Raw genomic sequence first — 25,784 nt, forward strand, 5'->3', positions numbered from 1 at the left:
CTTCCTTCCTTCCTTCCTTCCTTCCTTCCTTCCTTCCTTCCTTCCTTCCTTCCTTCCTTTCTTTTCCTGATACAGGGTCTCTTTACATAGCCTTGACTGTCCTGAAATTCACTATATAGACCAGGCTGCCCTTGAATGCAGAGAGTTCTCTGCCTCTGAACTGTAATGAAATGATAGAAAAGGCATTAGTTTAGGAGATAAAACGTACTCAAATCTCTGCCTTACACTGAAGTAGCAGAGAAAATTCAGCTAGAATAGTAACAGTACTTCAGAGGGATCTCTTGAGCTAGTATCTGTAATATAACTAATTCCATGGCCTGAACACAGACCTCAGTGTTCTTTAAGTGGCTTTCAGTTCACTGTAAACATGTATGGCCAAACAAAGACATTTTGTAGCTAAATAACTATGCAGTTAGATCAGTATCATTCTAAGCTTTATGTATATGCAAATTCACTCAATGCTTATACAACCCAGAGGTAGGGAGAGTAGCATTTTGATTAGTAGTAGAAGAAAATGAGATAGATTAAGTAAATTACCCAAGAACTGAGTTTCTATTTGTCGTTATTAATTTCTTAATGGCTTGTAAATAGCTCTCAAATTTGAGTATCTTAACATAGAAAAAAACTCTTTTTAAAAGACATAGGCCAGCCTGCGTTCCTTAAAAAAAAAACAAAAAAAAAAACAAAAAACAAACAAACAAAAAAAAAACCACTGTGCAGAGGTTAAGAGTTCCAGGAACCTTCCACCTAGTGACTCAGCCAACTTTAGGTTCTCAGAATTCTCTTGTGGACGTTTTGAGTCCAGGCAGCAGACAGAGGAAGTGTTTGAAGCAGCATTTTTCAACTTCAGTATTTGTGATGACTAATTTTATATGTCAACTTGACTGGGTTAAAGGATTCTCAAACAGCTGGTAAAACAGTATTTCTGGGTGTGTCTATGAGGATGATTCTGGGAAAGATTAGCACTTGAATTGGTAGGCCTAGGAAACAAGATCCACCCTCATCCGTGTGGGTGGTCATCATACAACTGTTGAGGGCTCAAATAAGACAAACTAGTGAAAATGCAAATGTATTCCTCCTTCCTTCCCTCCCTTTCTCACTCCTTCACTCCCTCCCTCTCTCCCTCCTTCTCTCCCTCCCTCTCTCCCTCCTTCACTCCCTCCCTCTCTCCCTCCTTCACTCCTTCCCTCTCTCTACTACCTCTCGTTGTGCTTTTCTCTTTTTCTCCCCTTCCCTCCATGAGTTGAGTCACCCACCTCCTGCTGACTGCTTTCTCAGTGTTTCCTCATTCTCAGTGTCACAGAGCTCTTCTGATTCTTGAGTATTCAGAAACTGGGCTGAATCATATCCAGAATTGCTGAGTCCCCATATAACAGATAGTACTTGTGAGACTTCTCAGTCTAGAACCGTGTGAGCCAATCCCCGTTAAATCTCCTCTTTCACGCATCTATCCATACATAGCGTATGGAAGCTCTATTTCTTTTGTTGTTGTTAAAAATATTTATTTTGATAGTCTATCATAAGTCAGTACTGGCTCCACCACAGATGTGCTGAAATGACATCTCCTTTCTTATCCAGCTGGAGTACACACCTTCCATGTTGGGTTGTGTCCAAATCCAGATGACCAAACAGTCCTTTATCCCCAAAGTAGGCTTAAAACTGACAGTTCAGGCATTCCAGGAGCTGTACCCCTTGAAAATCCCAGGTAAATCACGGCAGGAATAAAGCCCCAGGGGATGGCAAACTAGCCTCCCTTGAAACGCTGCTGCAACCTCTGATTGGCTTCTTTACTCAGCTTCACTGTGGTGATGATGGACCAGCAGAATGAGGACTAGTACCCATATTTTGGGCTGGATCACTTTTTATTTGCATTATGGGTTATTTAGCAGTAATCCTGGTCTGCACTAATTAGATCCCAATAGCCATCTCTCAGTTGTGACAATCATGATTTCCTGGGGATGAGGATGGAGAGGAAGAAGACATCAAAACTATCCTGTATCCAAGAATGTTAGTTGAAATAGATTTCATGAGTCATAAAGTCTAGTATAAAGAGTGATCAGATGTCTCTAACCCAACACTATTGGACAGAACTCAATGAAGTAGTCACATTTAACTGCAAAGAAGTTAGAAAATCTATTTCAGAGATGTGTCCAAGAAGAAAACGAGGTGTAAGAACATTATATTAGCAATGTGGAATCTAAGTGGTATAGACACTTTTGCTCCCCTCCCCACACACATATAAAAACCACACCGAAAGCTTCAGAAAATTTAGCAGACATAAACAGGGTAATTTGCACACTGTTGGAGACAGAAACACAGCACTATGACATTTTCCCACAGCTAACCTATGCAGGCCTCCTAACATAACACGTTAATGCAATAAACTATCAGATGCCAAGGTCCCAGGCAAATTTGCTTGCTAAGAATCAGAAGCATTCAGCGTGTTACAGTGACCTATGAGAATGCTGAACACATGCAGGGTGGGTACAAAGCTGGGATGATGTGAGTGTTTCCCTGGGGTGGTCCAGCCCCAAACAAATTCAAAAAATAAAAAGAGCATTTATGATATGTATGGCCAGGAGTTCAAAAGAGACCAAAATGCCTTTTTGGAGAAGTATCAAATCTGCAGACACGTGCCTGCATTGAGAGAGATTCACACGAAGGACAAGTACAGGAGGGGCAATCGCTATCCATTTATTGGCTATAGATGCAGAGAATGCTCCCAGCTTAGAGCAAAGGTCTTTTGTCTAATAAATGATGCCGTCTTGAATCTCTCTGGAAGCTTGAGTACTTTTGTATCTGAAAATGCATGAGATCAGACCCATGTGGTACATTTTTTAAAGATCCTCTAAGTTTCAGCGGATTCCCATGGGTACGTTTAAACCTTTTAAATATGTGCCCTGTCCTCGGGTAAACGGCAAAATGCTTCTTGAAGTCTTCTTGTCTTGTTTGCTTTATTATATGGTGTGAGAGAAAATATCTCTCAGCTACCTAGTTTAGACATTTTTCTCTTCACTACGCAATCGTATTGGAAAGAACTGAAGCTGCTCAAGTTTCTACCAACTGGCACCAAAACGATCTCCTCGAGCCAAGGCTGGCTCCCTCACCCCTACAACGGCCCTACCCCACCCAACTCCTTCCCTAATTAAAGGAGAACATTTCATCTCAGTGCCAATAAAAACAAAGCAAATCTAGCCTAGACAGTCATTGCTCAAGAAAGAAAAATTGTTGCTCTAATAAATATGTAAGAAAGACCTATATTATATTAAAGTTACTGATAGGCTGGCTATGTCTTACTAAAATTAATTATTGCATTTCTTTGAAACACAGACAAATGAACCTCACATAAAATTTTTAAAAAAACACAGAAGAAAAGGAAAATGAAGGAAAGAATAAAGCTAGGCATGGTGGCACATCTTTGTAACCTCAAATTTTCTGAGGCTGTGGTTGGGGTGGAGAGATCAAGGCCAGTCTGGGCTACATAGTGAGAACCTATCTCAATGAGTAATTTTGTTAAATAAATTAATTAAAATATATTCTGATCTTGTGAGAGAAATACTTTATTCTCAGCCTTACGTAACAGATCTCAGTGACATTTTCCAGAGAATGGAAAAAACAGTCATGAAATAATACCAACAAATGCAATGGCTAGAGGCAATGGCCTTTTATAAAAATGTGTTTTTAATTGAAATACAGTTACATCACCTTTCCCCTCCTTTCCTCTCTCCAGCCAATCCCAGAAACCCTCTTTTGAGCCCTTCTCATGCCTGCCCAAATTGTTAGTCTATTTTCATTACCATTATTATTGTGTTTGTGCATGCGTGCGTGCGTGCATGTGTGTGTGTGTGTGTGTGTGTGTGTGTGTGTGTGTAACGTGTGTATGACCTGCTGAATCTATTTTTATTTTTTTGTGTATGTACATATATAGTTTCCAGGCTGATGACTATGTTGGACAACCAATAAGGGGTTTTATCCTTGGGATGTTGATTGTCTATTTCCCAGGAACAATTAATTGCCTATTGTTTTTTGTCTAGTGATGGGATGCCTCAAAAATTTTCCCTTTACACAGTAATATGTCCATCAATATTGCCATTTTTCTGGTCTTGTTTAAACAGTGATTTCTAGGACAGACTACTTCATAGCAGACCTTCTGCTGTTCTACCTCTTAGAATCTTTCTGCCCCCTCTTCTGAGATTTCCCTAAGCCATAGATGCAGGAGCTGTGAGATAGATGTAACCCTTAGGGCAGGGCTCCTCACGATCTCTTGACTGCTGCATGTGTTCATTTGTGGTTTTCTGTAATGGTCTCCATTTGCTCCATTTGCTACAAAGAGATGCTTCTTAAATGAGGGTTGATAGCTACACTTATCTGTGGGTATATGGATAAGATTAGAATGTAGTAAGGAATTAGGCTGGTTTAGCAAAGATTATTTTCTAATCTTTTCTACCTTACTAGCCCTGGGAAGATGGCTAGGTTTCCAGTACCAGGCTTGCTTTCCCTCCTGTTGACTGGAAATCAATCAGACAGCTATTGATAACTGCTAACACGAGAGTGCCAATTATTAAACCTTTTTGCATAACTTGTCTTACTAGTAACTGTCATGGCTCATTGTTGTTACAGCTGGGTAGTTCTGTTTAACTTTTCCCTTCCCTTGACAGCCGAGGCAATGGCTGTTCCCAAGTGTTTTAACAAGAAGAATGATCATGGCTGGCTAATAGGTGTATCCATATGCATGTCAACTTAGCAAATATTTATTCAGAAAAACTATATGCAAAATACTCTCTTAAAAAGGCCAATAAAGAATGGGAAGGTAAGGAACTGTAATATGCATGCCCAACAAACTTGAAATGTAGTAGGCAAGTAAACAAAATGAGATGTTTACAGGAGGTGAGAAGAAGGGGTTAGAAAAAGAAAGAGGAAGATGAGGGTGGGAGGAAATGAAAAAGGAAGTGACAGAAGAGTTGAGAGGTGAGGGAAAGGGGAGACTAACAGTTTAGGAACTAAAGGTTTGAAACTTTCTGACAAGTTACCATTAAAACTGACAACCTGAGTTAGATTCCCAGTACTTACATGGAGGATAAGAGAAAACAGACCTCAGTAAGTTATCTTCTGATCACCACATGTGCCCACACTCATATACACACACATACAAATAATAAATAAGTAAAAAAATACATTTAGTATAAAATCTGGGGGCCAGAGAGATGACTCAACAGTTAACAGTGCTTCTTCCTCTACCAGACGACCCACATTAGATATCATGCAATGGTCTGTAACTCCAACTCCAAGGGATTTGGCACCCTCTTCCAAACAAGTTACAAACAAACAAATTGCACACACACACACACATAAACACACACATGTGCACACACGCACGCACAATTAAGTCTAGTCTACTCTCTTTCTAAGTGAGAGAAAACATAAGGTTTTACACCTTTTATTATCCATCAAATCAGGTGCCAAAACACCCCCCAACAAGAGCTCAAATGGTTGCCTTCCTTCATCCCAGAAATAAGTTTTCCTTCCCAAAGTCTTCAGCCAACACTTGACATTCCTCTCAGGCCTGCGGCTGCCAACAAAGAGGCCTCCCTCTCTCTGCAGCGAATTGTCATCCAATCACTTAATCGCTTCCCCCTGTTGAATTTGGCGTACTGTAAGGAGAGTTCTTTTCCTTCTATCAGAGACACAAACAAATAAACACTGAGCAGCCAAAATGAATCCGAGAAATGGGTTCCTTTAGCCAGCCCCTGCTCTCCACTGCCTAGATGCTGCTGATTAAAGGTCAGCTTTCCCCTGTGGTCAACCTTGCCTGTGCACATGACTAGAGAGAATCGAGTGCAGACTTGCCTGCAGTCACTAAGAACTATATCACTACCTACAAATAAAGCAAGCCAGCTGATATACAAGAGAAAAAGAGTCCCCTCTTAAGAGATAGAATTGGCGAAAGCTCATATCCTCGCCTGCCTAGTGGATTTATGTATGCATTAGTAAATGTACTCTCCAAAGATGCATGATTTTCCATATGGATACATTTTTTAGAATAATATAATTAATATTATGCTATGCACATTTCCTCCAGTATCTTGGTTATTTTGTCTCAGCATCATCTACAGCTTCATCCATACAGGAGGTTATTTCTACTTCCATACTAGTTCTAACTACTGTGTTTTGCTCTCACTGAGACAGATACCCGAAAGCCACATTACTGGGTGTTGACACACACATAATAAATATAGCCAAGAGCTGTCACTTTCCTCTCCAGGGTGGCAGAACGGGCCAAAGTAGTCTTATTTTAGCTCTCTATTTCTCGCTATAAACCTCATTCTTTTGCCTTCACAGTGACGTTCACAAAATCTCTGCCACCACCTATGATTCAGACGAGTACTATTCACACATATCCATCCTCTGTGTCAAAGAACATACAGTAAGAGGGACCATGGATGCGCATGCTGATTCCTCCCTATTTTCTTACTGGATAAGTGCTTCCTTTCTTTGTAACAATTTCCCCCAAAGTTGTATCAGTTATTCAGCAGATTTATCTTAGAGCATTATCTTGGTATTTTTCCCCTTCTTGTTTTCCTTCATATTTTAGATTAAACTCCCTTTGAATAGGTTAAGAATTCTTTTCTCAAACATAGTTTATTCTCATGAACTATACCTCCTCTCTTGCCATGACTCGCAAGTTCTGGAAATCATGGTCTGAAGCACTTTAAAACCATTTTGTAACCAATGTTCATGTCCCTGGTGCCTTTTCTCCTTCTAAAAGCTTCAGCCTGTAACCTGACTTCAAAGCCACCAGCAACCAATGCTCACCAGATTTCTTTGGCTGATGGACTATCAATGCCCAAAGAGGTCAGCAAAGCAGCCAGTAGTTAGTGGGTCTGAGGAGGGTCAGTTGTTGCTACTCATTTAGAAGATTTTATTACCTGTCTTCTGAATGAATCACTTTCTCTACACATTAATATCTTGACATTGGTTTCTTTTTTTATTTTTTATTTTCTTTTATTTATATTTTTATTTTTTTAATAATTTATTTTTTCTCAAATCGTAATTCATTCACACAGGGATTATAAACACAGAAAGGCAGGATGTGGGGAAGGGAATGACACTGGAGTGTGGGTGATCAGGAGAAATGCAGATATCATCAGAACCGGGTATCGGCTGGGTGAAGGTTCAGGGGACAAGTCACCATGACTCTTCCTATGACTTGCTTGTCCTTATCTAAATTGGTATTGTCTGCCCAGGCTACCTATTTACAAGGTCTATGACTACTCAGGCTTGTAAATTTCCACAAAAGCTGCCTGTTTACATTAGCTTATAGCCATCTGTTTCGATGTTTTTCCACTGAGACCCAAGACTCGGTGTTAGTATACATGTATGTCAGGCCTATTGCTGATTTTAGGCCTATGGCTGATTTTAGGCCTTCAGTGTGTAAGCAGGGCTGCCTCTGACATCTCCTCCCTTCTCTAAGTATAGAAGGGCTGTGGCAATTCTAATCTTGCGAAGGCGGGGATAGAGGCCTGACCTCCAGTATTTGAAGGGGACCTTGTAATGGCTCCAGTCCCCCTGTCGTTTGATATTGGTTTCGATTCCATTTTATTTCTTGGGGATTATTTTTTTTCTTAACTTCTTCCCTGGGTTGTGTTCTTCCACCCCCCACCACCACCACACACACACATATGTGTTGTTGAAACTTGTGTGAAGTTTCCCTATTACAAATGACCCCCTAACTCAGGAGTTCAGAAAAAGTTTGTTTTGTAACTTTGCATAAATGTTGTGATTTTTGAGCCCTTATTTGTGATAGTAGCAGACTATTTATTGAGCTCTTATTTGTTTTAAGAGCAGAAAATTTATTCAGTCACTTTCAGAGACTGACTACCATAAAATCAAGTTCAAGGTAGGTAATCACATAAAAACAAAAACAAGCTAGTTCACACAGATATTTCTTTCTTGTCCTCCCAAGCTATTAGGGAGCAATAGTCCTAGAGTGTACAGAAGAAAATACCCCGACTTTCTCCATGCCTTATGCCATCTCTCTGAATTAGTAAAGGGCTCAGGATAGTCTTCAGATATTGAAAATTGTAGACAATGCCCAACATCTAGTTCGTCAGTAGTCTAGCATGGATGGGAAGGGAAAGGAGGACAAGTTGGCCCCTAGCAGAGGAACTGTTGTTGGTCTTGAATGGTTGCTGAGGGAAGAGAAGTCATCTTCTTCAGTGGTGTAGCTAACCCACCAATAAGTTGCCCATGATCCTGTAAATCACCCCTCACCCATCCATGAATACGCAAGCAACAGTAATAAAATCCAAGGGTCATTAAAAAGGCATAGAAGTAGGAGGGGATATGGTGGAAAGAAGGGTTCCAGTGGGAAGGGATACCAGAAGATAATGAATGGGTGATGAATGTGATCAAAAGGCTTCACATATACATATGTGAGATTTTCAATCTTTAAATTTAAAAAGAATTCTTTAAGAGAAAATAGCAGGTGAAAGTTGACTGGATTATGATAACCATTTCCTCCCTAAACATTTGGCTTCAATTGATCCTACAAATGTGAAGCCTCTTCAGCCTCTTACCCCACATAACCAGTGAGCATGCTCCTATGTTTGTCTCCATACTTAGCTATAGGGCCTTTGAGAGTTAGCTAATAAAATATACTTTTATTAATATAGTATAAAAGTATGCTAATAAAAGTATCTACTACTATCAAAAGATCCCTAGAACCATAAGAGAATTATACAAAGCTTAAAATTGTAAACCTTTGAGGGAAATTGAATATGGCAAATGGGGAAACTGTTGCTCCTATCCCACAGGCCTAACTCTTGTGTTTCCACAGAGTCTAAGAGTATGGCTACCAGTATAATGCTGTGCTCAGAAAAATTCACTAATTCACCCACATAAGGATATTGCCTTATCTTCTGCTCTTTATCTTCCCAAACTTTCAACAGAGATGCATCATCCACCATTTCCTCTCAAATCTTCACATATGGTGAATTCTGCATTCAGAATGGAAACTACCTTGCTACTCAGACCTAAGCAGCAATAGTTTCTGTCCCCATTTCTACTGCAGAGCACTCTTTATTCAGACTTTTCTTGAAGCCCGTCACTTGCCAGGTATCTAAGTCACTGTTCTATTGCTGTAAAGAGACATCATGACCAAAACAACTCTTACAAAAGGAAGCATGTAATTAGGGTCTTGCTTACAATTTCAGAAGTTAGTCCATTATCATTATGGCTGAGAGAATAGTGGCAGGCAGGTAGACACGTTGCTAGAGAAGTAACTGAGAGTTCTACATGCTAATCCATGGGAAGGGAGAGGGGAGAGAGGGAGGGAAGGAGGGAGGGAGAGAGGGAGGGAAGGAGGGAGGGAGGGAGAGAGAGAGAGAGAGAGAGAGAGAGAGAGAGAGAGAGAGAGAGAGATTGAGAGAGAACGAGCATGAGCGAGCCTGGCATGGGCTTTTGAAACTTCAAAGCCCACCCTCAGTGACACATTTCACCCATCAAGGCTTCCTAATCCTTCTAATCCTACCAAAGAGTTCATTTAAATATATGAGCCTATGGGGGCCATTATTATTCAAAGCACCACACCAGGGCAAGAACTGGAGGTAGAACAGGTATAAACTTTGATTTTAGAGATTTCTGTGGGGGCTTGTCTCCACAGCAACCATTTCCAACTAAGTCATTCAGGAAGGAAAGGCACAGTAGGGATCTGTCTCACAAGTACTTGAGACATTTTCCTGTGGGTGACTCTCCTATTTATTAGGCCATCCAGGGAGAGAAAGCTGTCTCAAATAGTGGACAGAACTATTTGCCTCACAAAATTCACATAGAGTTAAAAATCATCTGGTAAAAACTGACATGCTTCTGATGTGTGGTGGGAATTTGCAGAACAACAAAAGTCCCACCAAGTTGTCAGCTGAAAACTCAAAATTCAGAACAGAATCACCCTAGGGACCTGCTCTCTTGCAATAAATTCAATCCCGATCTGGCCCAGGCTTTAGACAGTGTTATTTGGCAGCCGTCTAGGTATGATCACTATGTTTACTGTGAAGCAATAAAACCTTGCAACTGTTAGAGTCCAAGGAAGTTATCGAATTTGCTCACAGCTTTACTCAAGTACTTTTAATTATTTCTTTTTCTAGACTGGCCACTTTCCTATTTGATGAACATTTTAAGTACCCTCGTGAACATACACTATTTCACGTACTCGATTGTAAACACTGAAAGGAAGACTTAAGGGCTTAAAATTCTTACTTTTACAAAGTTCGGTACTTTCTCGGGCAAGGGAAGGGGTGAGTAAAGCTCTTTGAAATGGTCAGATGGGTTACTTAATGCCCTATTCATTTTCTCCTCCTTCAGTGGTCAGCAGCACCAGGAAATCCAACACAACTTCGCCAGCTCTGCAGCCTGCAGAGTTCCTTCCAGGATCACCACTTAGGTGGAACCAGGATCTTGATACACACACACACACACACACACACACACACACACACACACATTCACTATTTCAAGATAAACCTGAAGTAAAGCTCAAGAGTGTGCATTCAAGGGATGGGTACATACTGTTTCTGTAGAGACAAAGAGAATGAGGTCTATGTCCCAACGAGACTGTGTGTATTTCTCCATAGAGTGCACTGTTAAAAACCACCTAATCTACAGCTAAACCAAAGTTTAAGTAAAAATGTTTTGGTGTGCTTATCTAAGGAAGGTGGAGTTTTCTTGTAAATGAGATTATAAAGCAATTTATTGACTGAATTGCTCAAGTTTTCAGATAAGAGAGGGGGGCTGATAAGATGAACTCTCAATCCCAAAGGTCAAAGGAGTTCTTACTATACACAGATCTCCAAGAGTCAAGACATATGTTTGGTAATTAGCATGGTTGGAACCTAGTTTGTGCAACTTTCTCAGAGTAAAAAGAGGCTAGCACTTTGCAGGAAATTTCATCAGCCATGTTGAAATTCTTGACTCTCAGCCAACAAGAGACTTAAGATCCAGAGGCAGGATGGGCTCTTTTCCTTTCTCTTGTTGCCTCAGTTCTCGCTATCATGTTGCATGCCTCACTGTGACAAGTTATCGTAGTCTGTGAGGAGGTGTGGTTCTGTTACTCACCTATTGTAGACTTGTGGTCAACATTCCTATAACAAAGCACAGGCTAACAAGAAAAAAAAACATGCTGTATTTATTGAGTCAAAAGGTGTGTGTAGTGTGTGTGTGTGTGTGTGTGTGTGTGTGCACCTACTTGTCTATATGAGTACCTCATAGGCAAGAAAGGGATGTCAAATTCCCTGGAACTGTAGGTACATGTGATTAAAGCTTCCTGATGTGGCTACTGGCAACCAGATGCAAGTCCTCTGCAAGAGTAGCAAGGCTTTTAACCATTGAACCATCGTCTCTCTATCCCCTATCATAATCAAAATTTTATGGAGCACAGCACCCTGCATAAGTGTCTATGCTTAGATTCATCTAAGAATAGACAGTAGAGTACATGTGTGATTGGATGAAAGGCTGCGACAAGTGGTGACAGCCAGTGGGACACTGAACCAGGCTGCCTTGATTCCTGTCCTCTTTGTGTAGAAAAGTTCAGAGGATGCCCCTCCACACTCTAAGGTCATATGGGGACACCAGATCCAGAAAGAATTTTCTTCAAACTCTCCTTATTTATTTAGAGAGAGCTGTCCTCTAAACAAACTCACTGTCAGGAATTCTCAGTCCCAATATTAATACTTATCAGGGAAGACAAACTTGGGTGACAGTCAGAAAACTAGATAGAGGTTGGTTGACACCATGACAATTACCAATTTTGTTAGTACCTAAAACCTTTTAACCTACATAAATATTCTACTATTCACTCCCTCCCCTCACTCTCTTATAACTCATACCACAGCCCTCAGAAGACACCTCCCCCCTACACAACACTACTTCTTGCTGTACCTCAGCTTCCATCACCAGACATGTCTTCAAGCCCTATATTTTGTCTTAAATGCATGTAGAAAACTAAAAAGTCTCCTCTTCTGATAGTGTGCTCTATGGCAATTTAACTTGTACCATGGGCAACAAACCTGGAAAGGAATAAAAAAGCTGTTTCCTGTCTCCTAAAAGTATTCTTTTCTCCAAATGGATAGGGAAGAATCCATCTAAAAATGAACTTCATATGGCCTATTTTCAAGAGAATTTCAGAGAATTTCTTTCTGAACAGACCTGGGGACAGAGAGGCCAGAGTGACCTAAAGCCCTTCCATTTTCCTTTAGTTCAAAGGCCCTCAGAGTGGAATTTTCTAAGTCTTAACATTGCATTGCAAAGAAAAACAGCATACATATGTCACCTTACACCTCTGAATGACAGAGTCTGCAATGAATCTCATTACGCTTAAAGTCAGTAGGGCAAATCCAGTTTCTTGTTTCTAGAGGGACAAATCCATGACCAAGATTCTCATATATTACAGAGCTCATATCAGGAAACATATTTATTGTCTTTATTCCTTTGATTTATCTTTACAACCTCAAAATGTTCTTAATTATTTGTGGCTAAAGCATGTGCCTCCACTTGGGTTGCAGGTATGCATATAGCTCTCTCTCAGACATGAAGCTGTCTCTGTCCTGAATGTTTTAGGTACTCGAGAGATTAATGTAGGATTTAAGTTGCTCACGTGTGAGTATAAAATGAATAACCAGTGACTTCAAAAACTAATTTTCAGTGTCTGATATCCCAGCTTCCTTGCAACCAAGGACCTAGAGGCTAGTAGTTAAATGACCTTTAAGGGCCTATCCATTGGTCCAGTTGCTATCAAGTAAGATAGATGCTGCTTTTTATGTATAATATGACTATCTTTCTACAACACAAACCAAACCACCGAGATAATAGGTCACTTGTTCAATGTTACATGGCACAGGAATCGTTGTATTGTCACTGAGGCCTATGTGGCAGGAAGTGTCATGAAACACAGGCGCTCAGGCCCTTATCTGATTGGGGCCAGGCACCACAAGTCAGAGTTCAGAAGTTTAGTATTTTAGAGAAACTGACAGGTCATGTACGCTACACCACTCCTAGTAGGAAGTGTGCACCATGACATGCCTACATTACTATACATTATAATGCTTTTAGATTATTGTAGCATACTACACCCTTGGTGGAAAATTGGGCTATGTCTTGTTATTCTAAAGCATGAATATATCTGTCATAATAAATAAGGCATGTGGGGGGATGGAGAGTTGGCTTAGCATTTACAAATGCTTGTTGTTCAAACATGATGACAGAATGGGATCCCAACACCCATATTAACAAGCTTGGCTTTCTGCAAAGGCTGATGACTCAATCCCTGAGGGGTCTGACATCCTCTTCTACCTACACACCAGTGCTCATACACATGCACACACACTCACACAAGCACATGCAGACACATATACATGCAAATAAAGTAAATTTAATTCTGAAATATAAAGTATTCTGTTGTCAAATGAATCTTGAAACAGCTTCCATGGTCAGCCTTTCAAGTGCAGGTGCTGTTAAGGCATTCTGAACCTGCACCTCTTTCCTCTTTTTAAGTACCGTTGGATTCTCTCTCTCTCTCTCTCTCTCTCTCTCTCTCTCTCTCTCTCTCTCTTTCTCTCTCTCTCTGTGTGTGCTTGTGTGTTTGTATGTGTGTGTGTGTGTGTCTGTCTGTCTGTCTGTCTGTCTGCCTGCCTGCATGCCTGCCTGCCTTAACACAGAGGATTCTGACTCCTTGATTTTAGGCTTTCTAACTAGTGCAATTTTGGGTCAGTCAGGGTAGAATATATTTAGCCTCTAGGGGGAGCTCCAGGCCTCTGGTCCATCTCATTGCTGCCACACCCCTCATATCAACCCATAGGCCCAGACAATCATCCAGCCATGCCAACAAAGGCTTTTTGTGAACCACTCCACAAAGACTGAAATCTCTTTCCCAGTGTTTTGTTTTTGTTTGTGTTGAAAATCTTCCTTCTACACGTATGGCACAATGGATGGCCAGGAGCTGCCTCTGTTACCTAGCTCACTCTGGGCATATGCTTTAGATCTAAGTGTCCCATAGAACTTAAGACATTGCGGGCTGGCTTTCGCTTTCCCTTGGCAGGCAGGCGTTTGTGTCTTCCTTGTCATCAGGATGGTCCAATAGTGAAATCATAGACTCTGATTTGAACCCAAAGAGGTGCTGGTGTTGGAGTACGGGTGTAGGGGCTGGGAGTTGGGGGTTGTGGGTAGAAAACCTTCACTAAATGAAGCAGACACCTCTGCATGCTTAGCCTGTCTTATCAGGACCCCTATTGTACTTTAGGGTAAAAATTCACAGAACCAAACTAGAATTTCTGTCTTTGTCCGCCATGGTTGTTTCCCACAGGAATTTTGGAGGAATGGCTATAGCAAGATTGTTCCCTAGTTCCCCACTCACTGTCTCCTCGTTCAAAAACAACTTTTAAACTATAGTTGGTGCTGAAGAGATGGCTCAGCAGTTAAAAGTATTTGCTGTTCTTGCAAATTACCCAAATTCAGTTCCTAGTACCTACATGAGGGCTCCCAACAATCTGTAACTCCAGTCCTAGAGAATCCAATGCCCTCTTCTGGTCTCTGGATCATGCATGTATGTAGTACACATACAACTGGGCTGGCAAACACTTGTACACATATTTTTTTAAAAAAATTCATCATTTAAAATGTATACTTGTCTAATATTTATACTCACTGATCAATTGTTTGAAAATAAAAGCAGCCATGTAGAGAAATTGTTTAGACAGAGAATTACATATTGGCAAGAGTATTTATTGGATCACCTTCAAGGATACAAATCTTCATAATTTTTTTGAGGTGTGGCCTTGATCTGTAGCAAAGACTATCACCAAACTGACATTGTAGTCTTGTTAGTTCTTATCTTAATCATCTTGCTGTAATTTCCTGAGTGCTTAGGTTCGAAGCATGTACCATGCATGCCCAATCACTTCATTGATGTGCCCAAATTTTTATAAAAACTCCAAATCTTTTAACTTGAACTTGAACGTGAACTTTAGACCTCAGAATATCAGTTTATGTAACTGAGATGTTAATTATCTTTTTGTTAAAGATTTATTTATTTTTAAAATTTTTATGTGTATACATTTTCTGCCTGTATGCATGTTTGTGCACCATGTATGTACCTGGACCCCATTGAAGAGAGAAGCCATGTGATGTCCTGGAACTGGAGTTACAAATGTCTGTGAGATACCATGTGCATGTTGGAAACTGAACCTGGGTTCTCTGATGTTAATTTTAAGACAAAACTACTAAATATGATGTGGGAAGTTCAAGTATTGAACTATGTACTGATAACTAAACAATATTTCTGTTTTTGCTTTTTTTTTGTTTCTGTCTTAAAACACTGAGCAAAAGCAATCTTGGTGAATAAACGGTTTATTTGGCTTACAGCCTATAGTATATCATGAAGAGAAGCCAGGGCAGCAACATGAGACAGGAACCTGAAGGCAGAACCTGAAACAAGCCATGGAGAAATGTTACTTACTCTTGCTCTCCATGGCTTGCTCAGCTTGTTTTCTTATATGTCCCAGACCCACTTGCCTAGGGATGACACGGACCACAGTCGACTGGGCACTTTCAAGTCAACCATCAATTAAGAAAATGTCCACAGACACACCCACAGGACAATCTGGTGGAGGCATTCCTCACAAACCCACAGGACAGTCTGATGGAGGTATTTCTCACATGCCCACAGGACAATCTGATGGAGGTATTTCTCACCTGAGTTTCCCTCTTTTCACATTACTATGGTTTTTGTCAACTTGACAATAACTAAGCAGCTCAATTCCCAATCAGGAAAATACACAAACACATGCACACATGCATTTGCCTAGTATACACTTTCTTGCTTCTGATCACATTTCAGCCCTTACCTCCTTCCATTTACATCTTGAACTTGTCTGATTTTATACTTTCTAAGTGGTCACATTTACAGAACACTTTTGGATTTTTTCTGAAGGCAGCTCATAATGTCCAGTTACATCTCACCAGCTTAGCTTCAGAGGGTAACTTTGCACCTACACTGAATATACAAACCCCTTAACAACTGCAATCACATAGGTATCAGCCAATAAAGACAAATGTTGGCCTCCAACTACAAACTGCACTGTGATAGACCACACAGGTAAAATCCCATCATGGTAGGTATACCTCTTGTAAGAATATGTTGCTTCTCTTTCAGCCTCTATTACTGTTCCATATTTGGCTCACTTGTGAATGCATCTTCATGTAACCCTGAGAGCGCACAGTCAGAGAAAACATGTGTTGCAGTAATAATGAAGCAGAAGACAGAAACACAAACCAAACTGATGTTGATGTCTTCTGAAGTACAGGAAGGAAGAAGCTGTTCTCTGTGGAAGCTGATAATCTGCCTCTGAAAGGCAGGGTGTGGCCTCTCAGAACCTGTTCTAGTAAAAGGACAAGGCTTAGAAGGCTGCATCAAGCCTCCAGCTCAATAAGAATTGCTCCTAGCCCCTTTCAAATTTTCCATTCTAGAAATCACCAAAAAGATACTTCTTAAATCTACCGAGAGTAACCTTCTGCTATAGAAACATAGGGACCCAAAAATACACATTTCATTTAAATATCTCAGAGCTTTCTGAACTGTGGACTACAAGTGATACCATATGCTTTTAGAACATGGCATGAATTATCTAACCCAGAGGTCTGTTCTGCACACATGAGCCCATACTACCACCTCTTCACCAAGCAGGAACATCTACATATGGCTCTATCAGACACCCTAAATATCAGGGGAAAGAAAGAGAACTAAGACCATAGAGTCATTACAGGAAGTTGCAACCAATAGCAAAGACACACAGAGACTTAGAAGAATGATCTCTGAACAAAACTGGGGCAACTCGAAGCTGCTATGCTAAGTGTTTTGCTGGCTTATAAGGATGTCTAGATACTCTCACAACTTCCATTTTAAAAACACATAGTATTATCACAAGAAAAACATTAAAACAACATTCTACCCTATGCCAGGGAAATAAAGGCCACTTCTTCTTAACTTTACTTTAAGCATATAGAAGGGTTTTCTGGTGAATATGTATGGTAACCTAGTGGGGAAAAGTTGATGGTCTCATCAGTTGGCCATTTTCTGTTGCGTAAAGCATGGGCTGACTGGTGTTGGATAAAATCTCCCCTTCCTAGTTCTCTAGGCAGTGAACCTGAACTCCAGTATGGAAAACCTCTCCTTTCAACCCATTCTATTATCTTCATGTGCTCACTCTTGGCTCATATTGTAGGTTCAAAGCCGGCTCTGAACTTAATTTTGATCACTTCAATCAATTACAGATCTCCTTACTCGGACTTATAAAAAGCATTTGTATGCCACAGGCATGGTCACTTACAATTTACTAAAAACCTTAAACAGATTTTGTTAGGATATTTTTCAGCTAGGAGTCACAATAACCTATGTCTGGAATCTGTGCATAGAGAAAGAAATCTATTATTTATCAGTTGTAGACTTGGCAACTTATAAGCAGCTTGCTGTTAACCCTGCAGCTTTGGTAGATACCATCTTGCATCCTGCTTTGACTCGTTACTATGTGATAAGACAATGGATTCTGACCTGCCGAGTAGCAGTGCAGCTCCAAAACACAAACTCTTAAAGCTCACAACACCTATTACTGAGATAATGTTGGGTTTTGCCTTGAAAATCATGGTCATGGATCAGCTCATTTTAATCTTTGCTCATTCACAGTAGAAATGATAATGTTTACATTTTGAATTTGATTCAGCTGAGCTCAGAGGGAGCTCACGCCCTATCTGAAGTCTCACAAATGAGCTGCCAAGGTGGAAAGGATTAGGAATGAACTGAAGGTCTAGTTCCTGGGTGGATGATTGTGAAGAAACTGCTTACTATCTTTGAGTATAACTTTTCTTAACTGAAGCGAATGGATGGTAGTGTTTAAATTGCAGGTTGGGCACTTGGTAAAACGAATGAATGAGAAAATATGGTAAGTGCTCAGAATTTTTTGTGTCCTATGTCTTATATGTCTTCATTAAAACTACAAGTGATGGTACCTCACAAAAAGAAGGATTTATGTACACAGGAACACATACACATACAGACATGAACACACATACATGCATACACACACACATGCACACACAAATAAATATCAGAATGAATGAATAGGAACAGGTACAGAGCTACTTTGAAACCATATGGAGCTGTATCTAGAAGAATACAGTTTTGCCTATTATATCCTTACTAATCTAGTATAACTTTATTATTATTATTATTTTACATGGTCTATCCTGGGCTGAACCCAACAGTAGATTTTTGTATTATTTACATTTTTCAAGTTCATTTAGTCAAAACTTTTTCCTAAAAAAATTTACATATGACATTCCATTGTTCAAAGCAGTGGGTGACAATCATGTTCTGATACCTCACTCAGCTTCTCCTTTTTTTCCTGCAAGGCTCCTGAGATAAACATGAACCCCAGGATGGAAACTAGACACAGTTTCTTCTACATCTCTAATCAGAGCCCCTGACCTAGGTGTACCTTTCCTTCTCACCATTCTCTTTCCTTCATGTGCTCACTCATGATGCATAGTTGTAGGTTCAATGACAACTCTGTAAAGATTTTGAAAACGTCACTTTCAATCGCTTATTGATCTCCTTATACATCCTTATTAAAATCGTGTTTCCTTTTCTGCTAGTAGGCAGTATAGGACTGCTTACAGCAGAAACGCACTTAAGCAAAGTGATGAGAGCTCACAAGAACTCAGTGAATTATAAAAACAGAAAAACACCAAACCCATAAAACAAGTATACAAATTTTTCAGGAACCTATCTCCCATCAAATCTCTACAAAATGATGACCATGAATCAACGTGCAAGTCCAACCTACAGTAGGTTTTCCATAGCCACCTAATTCGGCTCTTCACATGTTTGGAGAGAAATGCAGAATTTCCTGTTAGGTATTGTGGTTTTAGTTGTTTAGTTGATGCGATCATCCAGGGCCAGGCTTCCTTGTGTTGTAAGACAGGAAAACACAGAAACCAATGAAGAAGTTTCAAATCACTTGATTATCTACTGATTCTCATTTATAAGAATCAGACATCTGAGAACACTGCAGGATGCAACCCTTTGAGCAAAGGGCCTTGAAAGAACATGCTGTAACTTCAAGTCAAATGTTGACCAAGACACAGAGGCCTGTAATTTTTATCTGGATACAGCAGTTGGTACTACATGGCAAATGAAGACTCTGAAAAGGCAGAGTCTCAAGAACCAACCAGGCTTCAAAGTGGGTACACATGCCTTTTAGGGGAACTGTCAACATAAGAAGCTTGACAGTAGCCTTCTTGAGATCATGGAGAAGGTAGGGTATGTAGTTTGTTTCTGAAAATGCCATAGGGTTGAGGAAGTCACAGCATTTTGTTATCTCTTCTACTGAGTGGATGCCACTTGTGCTGATATACCTTTGGTTTGAATTAACAAACATGTCCTTCTATTCATTCTCCCCTAGGATGGTATGCGCGCTCTCTCTCTCTCTCTCTCTCTCTCTTTCTCATTCACTTTCTATTTCTCACACTCCCTCTCTTTTCCTTTCTCTCCCTCTTCCTCACTCTGTCTTACTCCTCTCTCTTCATTCCCCTTCCATCTTCTTTCCTGACCTTTGCAGGTTTAAGCCAGATTTTCTTACATGTTAATCAAGTTTTCTGCCACTGAACTACCTCCCCAACCTCCTCTCTCTTTTTGCCACAAAATTTCTAATATATAATGTGGAGGATCTTTATCTGGCTATAAACAACACACACACACAAACAAACAAATGAATGCAAGGGAAGACCAAAAATACTGGGAGAATTTGAAAAGAAATCTCTTTAATCTTATTGGGCAGTTATGGTTCACTCTATTATATCCACAAGTCTAACTGCAGAGTTACTTGTTTGAGAGAAGCACAGTACAAGATAACTCACTAGAAAGTTCGAGATAACATAAGAACACAAGATTGTCATATTTTCATCAAGAAATTGTATCTCAGTACAATTCGCTAGATCTGTTTTGCCCCCTGAAGTCATGGTTGACAATTGTTTTTAATAGCACTTTATAACAGATCATCTCAATGTTTAACATAATAGTTTTGCAACAATACATTGGCCCTTTAACTCTGACACTAGTAAAGGGATTTATCTAACCTCTTGTCTTAGTTACTTTTCAATTGTAGTGATAGCACACCATGATCAAGGCAATTTATACAAGAAAGGCCATACTGGGGAGCTCACAGTTTTAGAGAGTGATTTCATGACCATCATGGAGGAGAGGCCTCCATCTCTCTTAGATGTAAGCACAAGGCTGAGAGAGGAATAACTGGGAACAGTTAATAGTGGGCTTATAAAACCTCCAAGCACTTCCCCAGCTACGCATGTCTTTCAACAAAGCCACACCTCTTAATCCTTCCCAAATAGTTCTAACAACTGAAGACCAAACATTTAAATACATGAACCTATGGGGACTCTTCTTATGAAAACCACCACATCTGTACTCAATTTGAAGCCATAGCCTTGTTAAGACTGAGACAGAATGGCATTTTTTCTCATTTTAAATATAGGCAAAATTTGGGACCATAGATACTATTAAAAAGCTATTGGGATATTTATTATTTATTTCTTTTTGTTTCATTGAGACAAGGCCTTTATATATAGTTCAGGCTGACCTTGAACCAACAACAATTCTCTTGCTTCAGCATCCTAATTTTTGAGAGTCTATGTATAGACTATTAATCCCAATTTTGCTATTTTAAATTTTATAATTACATCTACATTTTCTAGATTGCTTGTCCTTGAATTGTGTATTAAGTCAACTCTTCATAAGCAACTAACTTTATTGTGTCTATACAGAAGAAAACCAGAACAAAACAACTCCCAAGTAAAACTAGAAATATTCCAAAACAAGAAAATTAAATAGCCTGTTAGGATTTCTCCACCAAGTCTATGGTGTTCTTCAGATCTCTACAGAACCATAATACTAAATTTTAAGGGAATTTTTAAAAACATATTATCTGGCCTTTTGTATTATTTTTCTTTCAAATAAAAGACCTAAAAACCATGTAAGGACTTAATAAAAACACCAGATGCTACTTGTGCTGGAGTTGGAAGTGTCAGCATTTTAAAACCATTTGATTATAATTACTTACATGGCAGAGGTGACATGGGGTGAGAGGGGGAGAGGTTGGTAGTTCCTGGGGTCATGATAGAATGCTCATGTCACAAGTATGACTAGCAAGGTGATAGAAGGAGGAAGTGGTATGTTGCTTGGTGAGACAAGCTGCACAGAAGTGGTATCTGATGGGGTAGTAACTAACCTAAGGGAAAGCACTCAGTTACAGAGACAAGAAATGGATAAAGATGGTGTGAGATTTATTTTCTATTTTCTAGGCCAAGGAATAAGCAAAACCAGGTTTTTTAAACTAGAGTGAAATAAACTCATGCCACAAATTATTGGACAAACCCTTGATTATTGTAGTATGAAAGGATTTCTATGCTGTTGGTGAAGGTCTGGAATTAGTTTGGAAACAAAACGATGTGAGCACTTCGGGATTTCAGTCAACCCTACTTTCCCTTCCCCTGATGGTTCAAAGATGCATTATAGTCTCCAGAGGCAAGAAAATGCATTTGACTCAAAATTAGTTCATCATTAACAATGATAGGCATAAGATTATTGTCCCATAAAGGTCTTCTGTAGTTATTATGGTAAATATATAAGTTTTACCAGACAGGCCAACCAGGGGTCTGTTATTCTGTTGTTTCAGTCTGTAATACAAACACTGTGACCAGGAGTCTTTCTGTAAGACTATCAGTAGTTTTCCTAACAAAGGCTTTTACAATGCTCAAAAATCACAATTTTCTGTAATTATTTACCTGAGTGGGTTCTAAATTAATTAGGATAAAGTTAAAAGTAAGATCTGAGACAGTAAATAGGCCTTTCTTATTTGACATCACTGCCTCTTTGAATAAGAGCTGTTAGACCCTAAAAGCTGTCAAGTTTTGGTCTTTTTCTTAAATGTAGTAACTTTCATAGTCAGCAGCCTTACAATTAATATCTTTAATTTTAGTTGGAAGTTTGCTTAGAGATTCATTCAACAAATATTTATTGAGCAATATTCTAGGCATCATGCCCAGTCCTGGTAGTTTGGAGATGAATTTGAGAAAATGCAATAATCACTTATGAGCCTAGATTGTACCAGGCATTACACCAACCAACTTAACATATGCCAATGGTATACACTAGGCAGCCACATAGTACAGACATCGTTTTCCCTTGGATTGTGTTCCTTTAAAAAAAAAACAAAAGTAAATTTCATTGTTATAAAATATGCCATTTCATTAAAAAATATGTGATTGCTATAAAAATATGGAAAAGCTAATATCCATGGTAGGAACCCCTAGAGAGAATTACTATTAACTTGGGAAGGTTTAATGGATGAATGCTTCAGAGCTGTTGTCTTCGAAAAATTGTACTGTGTCCTGAGATGTGGGTTTTGGCAGAGTTGCTGATAGTGATTAGAATCTAAAGGTTTGTGCTTAAAATGTGCTGGTTCCTGCAGTTTTGATTGGAAATATCTTCAAAAGGCCCATTTGCTAAAGGCTTAACTTCAAATTTTGTACCATTGAGAGATAGTGAAAATATTAAGTATATAAGGCTCACTGGGAGGTTTCTCGCTATTGGGAGCATGCCCCTGAAGGTGATAGTAGAACCCCTGGATTTATGATCCCTTTCTTTCAGTGCCAAGCTCTATGGAGAATAACTTTCCTAAGTGACACCATTTCCACCAAAATGTGTTTGCTGCTAACCAAAAACAAAGGAGCAGGTTGGGGCCTGAACTAAAATATTAAAACCATGAGACAAAACAAAACTTTCCTGTTATTTGAATATCTCAGGTATTTTGGGGTAGTAACAGAAAGCTGAAAAAGAACAGACTGTTCTTTTCATCATTGTCATCATTTAAATCAGTGGCAGATTTATCCTCAATTGCATTCCTAGTTCTACCTCTCCCTTTTAGTTGGGCCAGTCTTCATCTTCCTCTAGTCTAAGAAATGGCCATTTTTCTCTGAGATGTCCACGTGAAAGTTTTATCAAAACAGTCCCCAGTAAAGTAATTTCACCATTCTATGCTGCTGAGTTTTCTTTTCTTTTCTTTTTTTTAAATCAAATAGTAAATTTTACTTATTCACACAGCAGTCGTAAACACAAAAAGAGGGATGTGGGGAAGGGGATGACACAGCAGCATGGGTGTTCAGGGGAGTACAGATATCTTTCAGAAAAGGATATCGTCTGGGTGAAGGATCAGGAGACAGGTCACTATGACTCTGCCTATGATTCACTTGTCCTTATCTAAGTTGGTACTATCCACCACGGCTACCTATTTACATAGTCTATGACTTCTCAGGCTGGTAAATTTCCACAAAAGCTGCCTGTTTACAATAGCTCATAGCCGTCTGTTTCAGTGTTTTTCCACAGAGACCCAAGACTTTGTGTTAGCAGGCATGTATGACAGGCCTATTGCTGATTTTAGGCCTTCAGTCAGGGCTGCCCCTGACATCTCCTCCCTTCTCTAAGTATAGAAGGGCTGTGGCAATTCTTGCGAAGGTGGGGATAGAGGCCTAACCTCCAGTATTTGAAGGGGACCTTGTAATGGTTCCAGTCCACCTATCCAGTGAGGTATGAGGGGCATACCCATCCCAATGTCTTTTTCCTGGAGAGGGGATACTTTTGACATCAACCCCTATGCAGTCCAGCTGCAGTCAGGTTCCTCAGGGAACCCAGAGAGATATTTTTAACTTTTATTTATATTCCCTTGTAGTGCTTAGCCTCACAGCCTAAACAAGAATTCAGATCGCCAGTCAGAAGGGTTCTGGGTGGCCCCTCTTTGCTTGGTCAAGGGGCAGAAGTCCCCTCTTTTAGGTTGGGTAGAGATGAGTTTTAAGAACACCCCGGATAGAATAACAGCCTCATCTTGAGTCTCATGGTCCTCCATAGCTAACTTATGATAATGTATCTGAATAGGTTTTCCTACCAAGTTATCTATCTGTTGTTTCACAAAGTTAGTCAGCCTATTTAAGGCCCAGAGCCCAAAAGAAATAAGCAAAAATAACCCAATTAATGGTCCCAACATAGGAGGAAGAAGGATTGACGACCATGGAGAGGTTGAAAAACCAATTCTTGTACCAGCTCTCATCTTTCTCTTTCTCTCTCTGTCTTTTCTCTGGGCCTTCTCTGACCTTTTTCATGCTCTCTTTAACCATCCTTGTCTTGTCTATGTAAAGGCAACATTCTTCTTTAACATTCTTCTTTAAGGGTTGTACACAGTCAAGAGCTGTACACAGTCTTTTCATTGTAGAAGAGTAAATCAAGTCCAATAAAGTCCTTTGCAATTTTTGGAGGTCTCTTCAGAGAGTGAAACGAGGGATTTCTTCAGATTAGTGATGTTAATCTCTACCTGATTGATGTCCTTGTCAATGGCCCGTTGAAGGTCTGAGTAGTATAAGTTCGGAGGCCAGCATCTGGATTAGAACTTCTAACAGCAGACATCACGGTAAACCTCCAGCCTGAGAGCACAAAAGGTGGGACTCATGTCTCCACCTGCACACGTAATTGAGGGTGGCCTTGTCAGACATCAGTGGAAGTGGAGGGCCATGGTCCCCAAAAGTTTGGATTCCCTAGTGTTGGGGAATTCGAGAGCAGGGAGATGGGACTGGGAGGATGTTTGGAGCACAACCTCATAAAAATAGGAGAAGGAGGTATGGGATAAGGGATTTTGGGGGAGAATGGGAGAGGAGATAACATTGAAAGGTAAATAAGGAAAATATCCAATAAAAAAAAAACAGATATTGGGTCTGTAAAAAAAAAGATAGTTTACTTATTTCAAATTATTTTCAAAAGTTTCTAAGAGCTGCTAATTGGCTAACATCTTATTTTATGCTCTTCACAAAAGAATTTAAGTCTCTGTTTAATATTCTCAAGAGAGATGTAAATCCTAATTTCCCTCAACAATTAATTGACAAAAGAGAAGTAATCTCACAAAAAGTAGAAGAAGCTATTTTAGTCGATATATTATATAGTCTGATTAGTTGTTGGCTGTTCTATAACAGTCCTTTGACAAAAGAGATTATCAATATAGATTTATATTTTTTTAAACAGGGTCTTCATGACTCTCTGAGTGTGGAAGGAGAGGCTGCTGGCACTTTTGCCCTCATTTTACAAGAACTCTGAAAAATTGGCTTTAAAAACAAAAGAGGGGGAATGGTACCCCCCAGAAGGAGTCTCCTGAAATACTCTCCATCATGCCTTGTTCACTTTTAACTCTCTAAAACTGAAAGCTCATGGCAGATCTGCTGCTGACTGCCTCTGGTGTCACCGAGACCAATAAAAACTATGCCACAGCTATGTGGAAGGATCTTCTTACCCTTAAAGGGAATGACCTGGACCCAGTTCTCTTATGGGGCTGAGGATTGATATGCTGCTGAGTTTTCTTATGTAGCACTAGTTTTGTTATAAATGGAAGAACCAGTTTTTGTTGAATATCATTATACTGTGATGCATAGTACTTGAACAGGGCCCATCTTCATTTTTTGTTAGTTAAATAATATGTTTTATTTAATCTATGAAAGTTTATATATACATACAATGTAGTTTTATCATATTTGTTCCCTACTACCTCTTGGGCCCCTACCTGCTTCTTTCTTCCTCCTAACTTTAAGCTCTCTCTCTCTCTCTCTCTCTCTCTCTCTCTCTCTCTCTCTCTCTC

The 25,784-nt window shown here is 39.7% G+C and overlaps 1 pseudogene; it reads right to left on the reverse strand.

Annotated features, from left to right (window-relative positions):
• Positions 1–1,636: 1,636 nt before the first annotated feature.
• LOC114637073 lies at positions 1,637–12,361 on the reverse strand (annotated as a pseudogene).
• Positions 12,362–25,784: the final 13,423 nt, after the last annotated feature.

The sequence above is a fragment of the Grammomys surdaster genome, unplaced genomic scaffold, assembly GCF_004785775.1.
Source record: "Grammomys surdaster isolate TR1022 unplaced genomic scaffold, NIH_TR_1.0 125167, whole genome shotgun sequence".
Lineage (NCBI taxonomy): Eukaryota > Metazoa > Chordata > Mammalia > Rodentia > Muridae > Grammomys > Grammomys surdaster.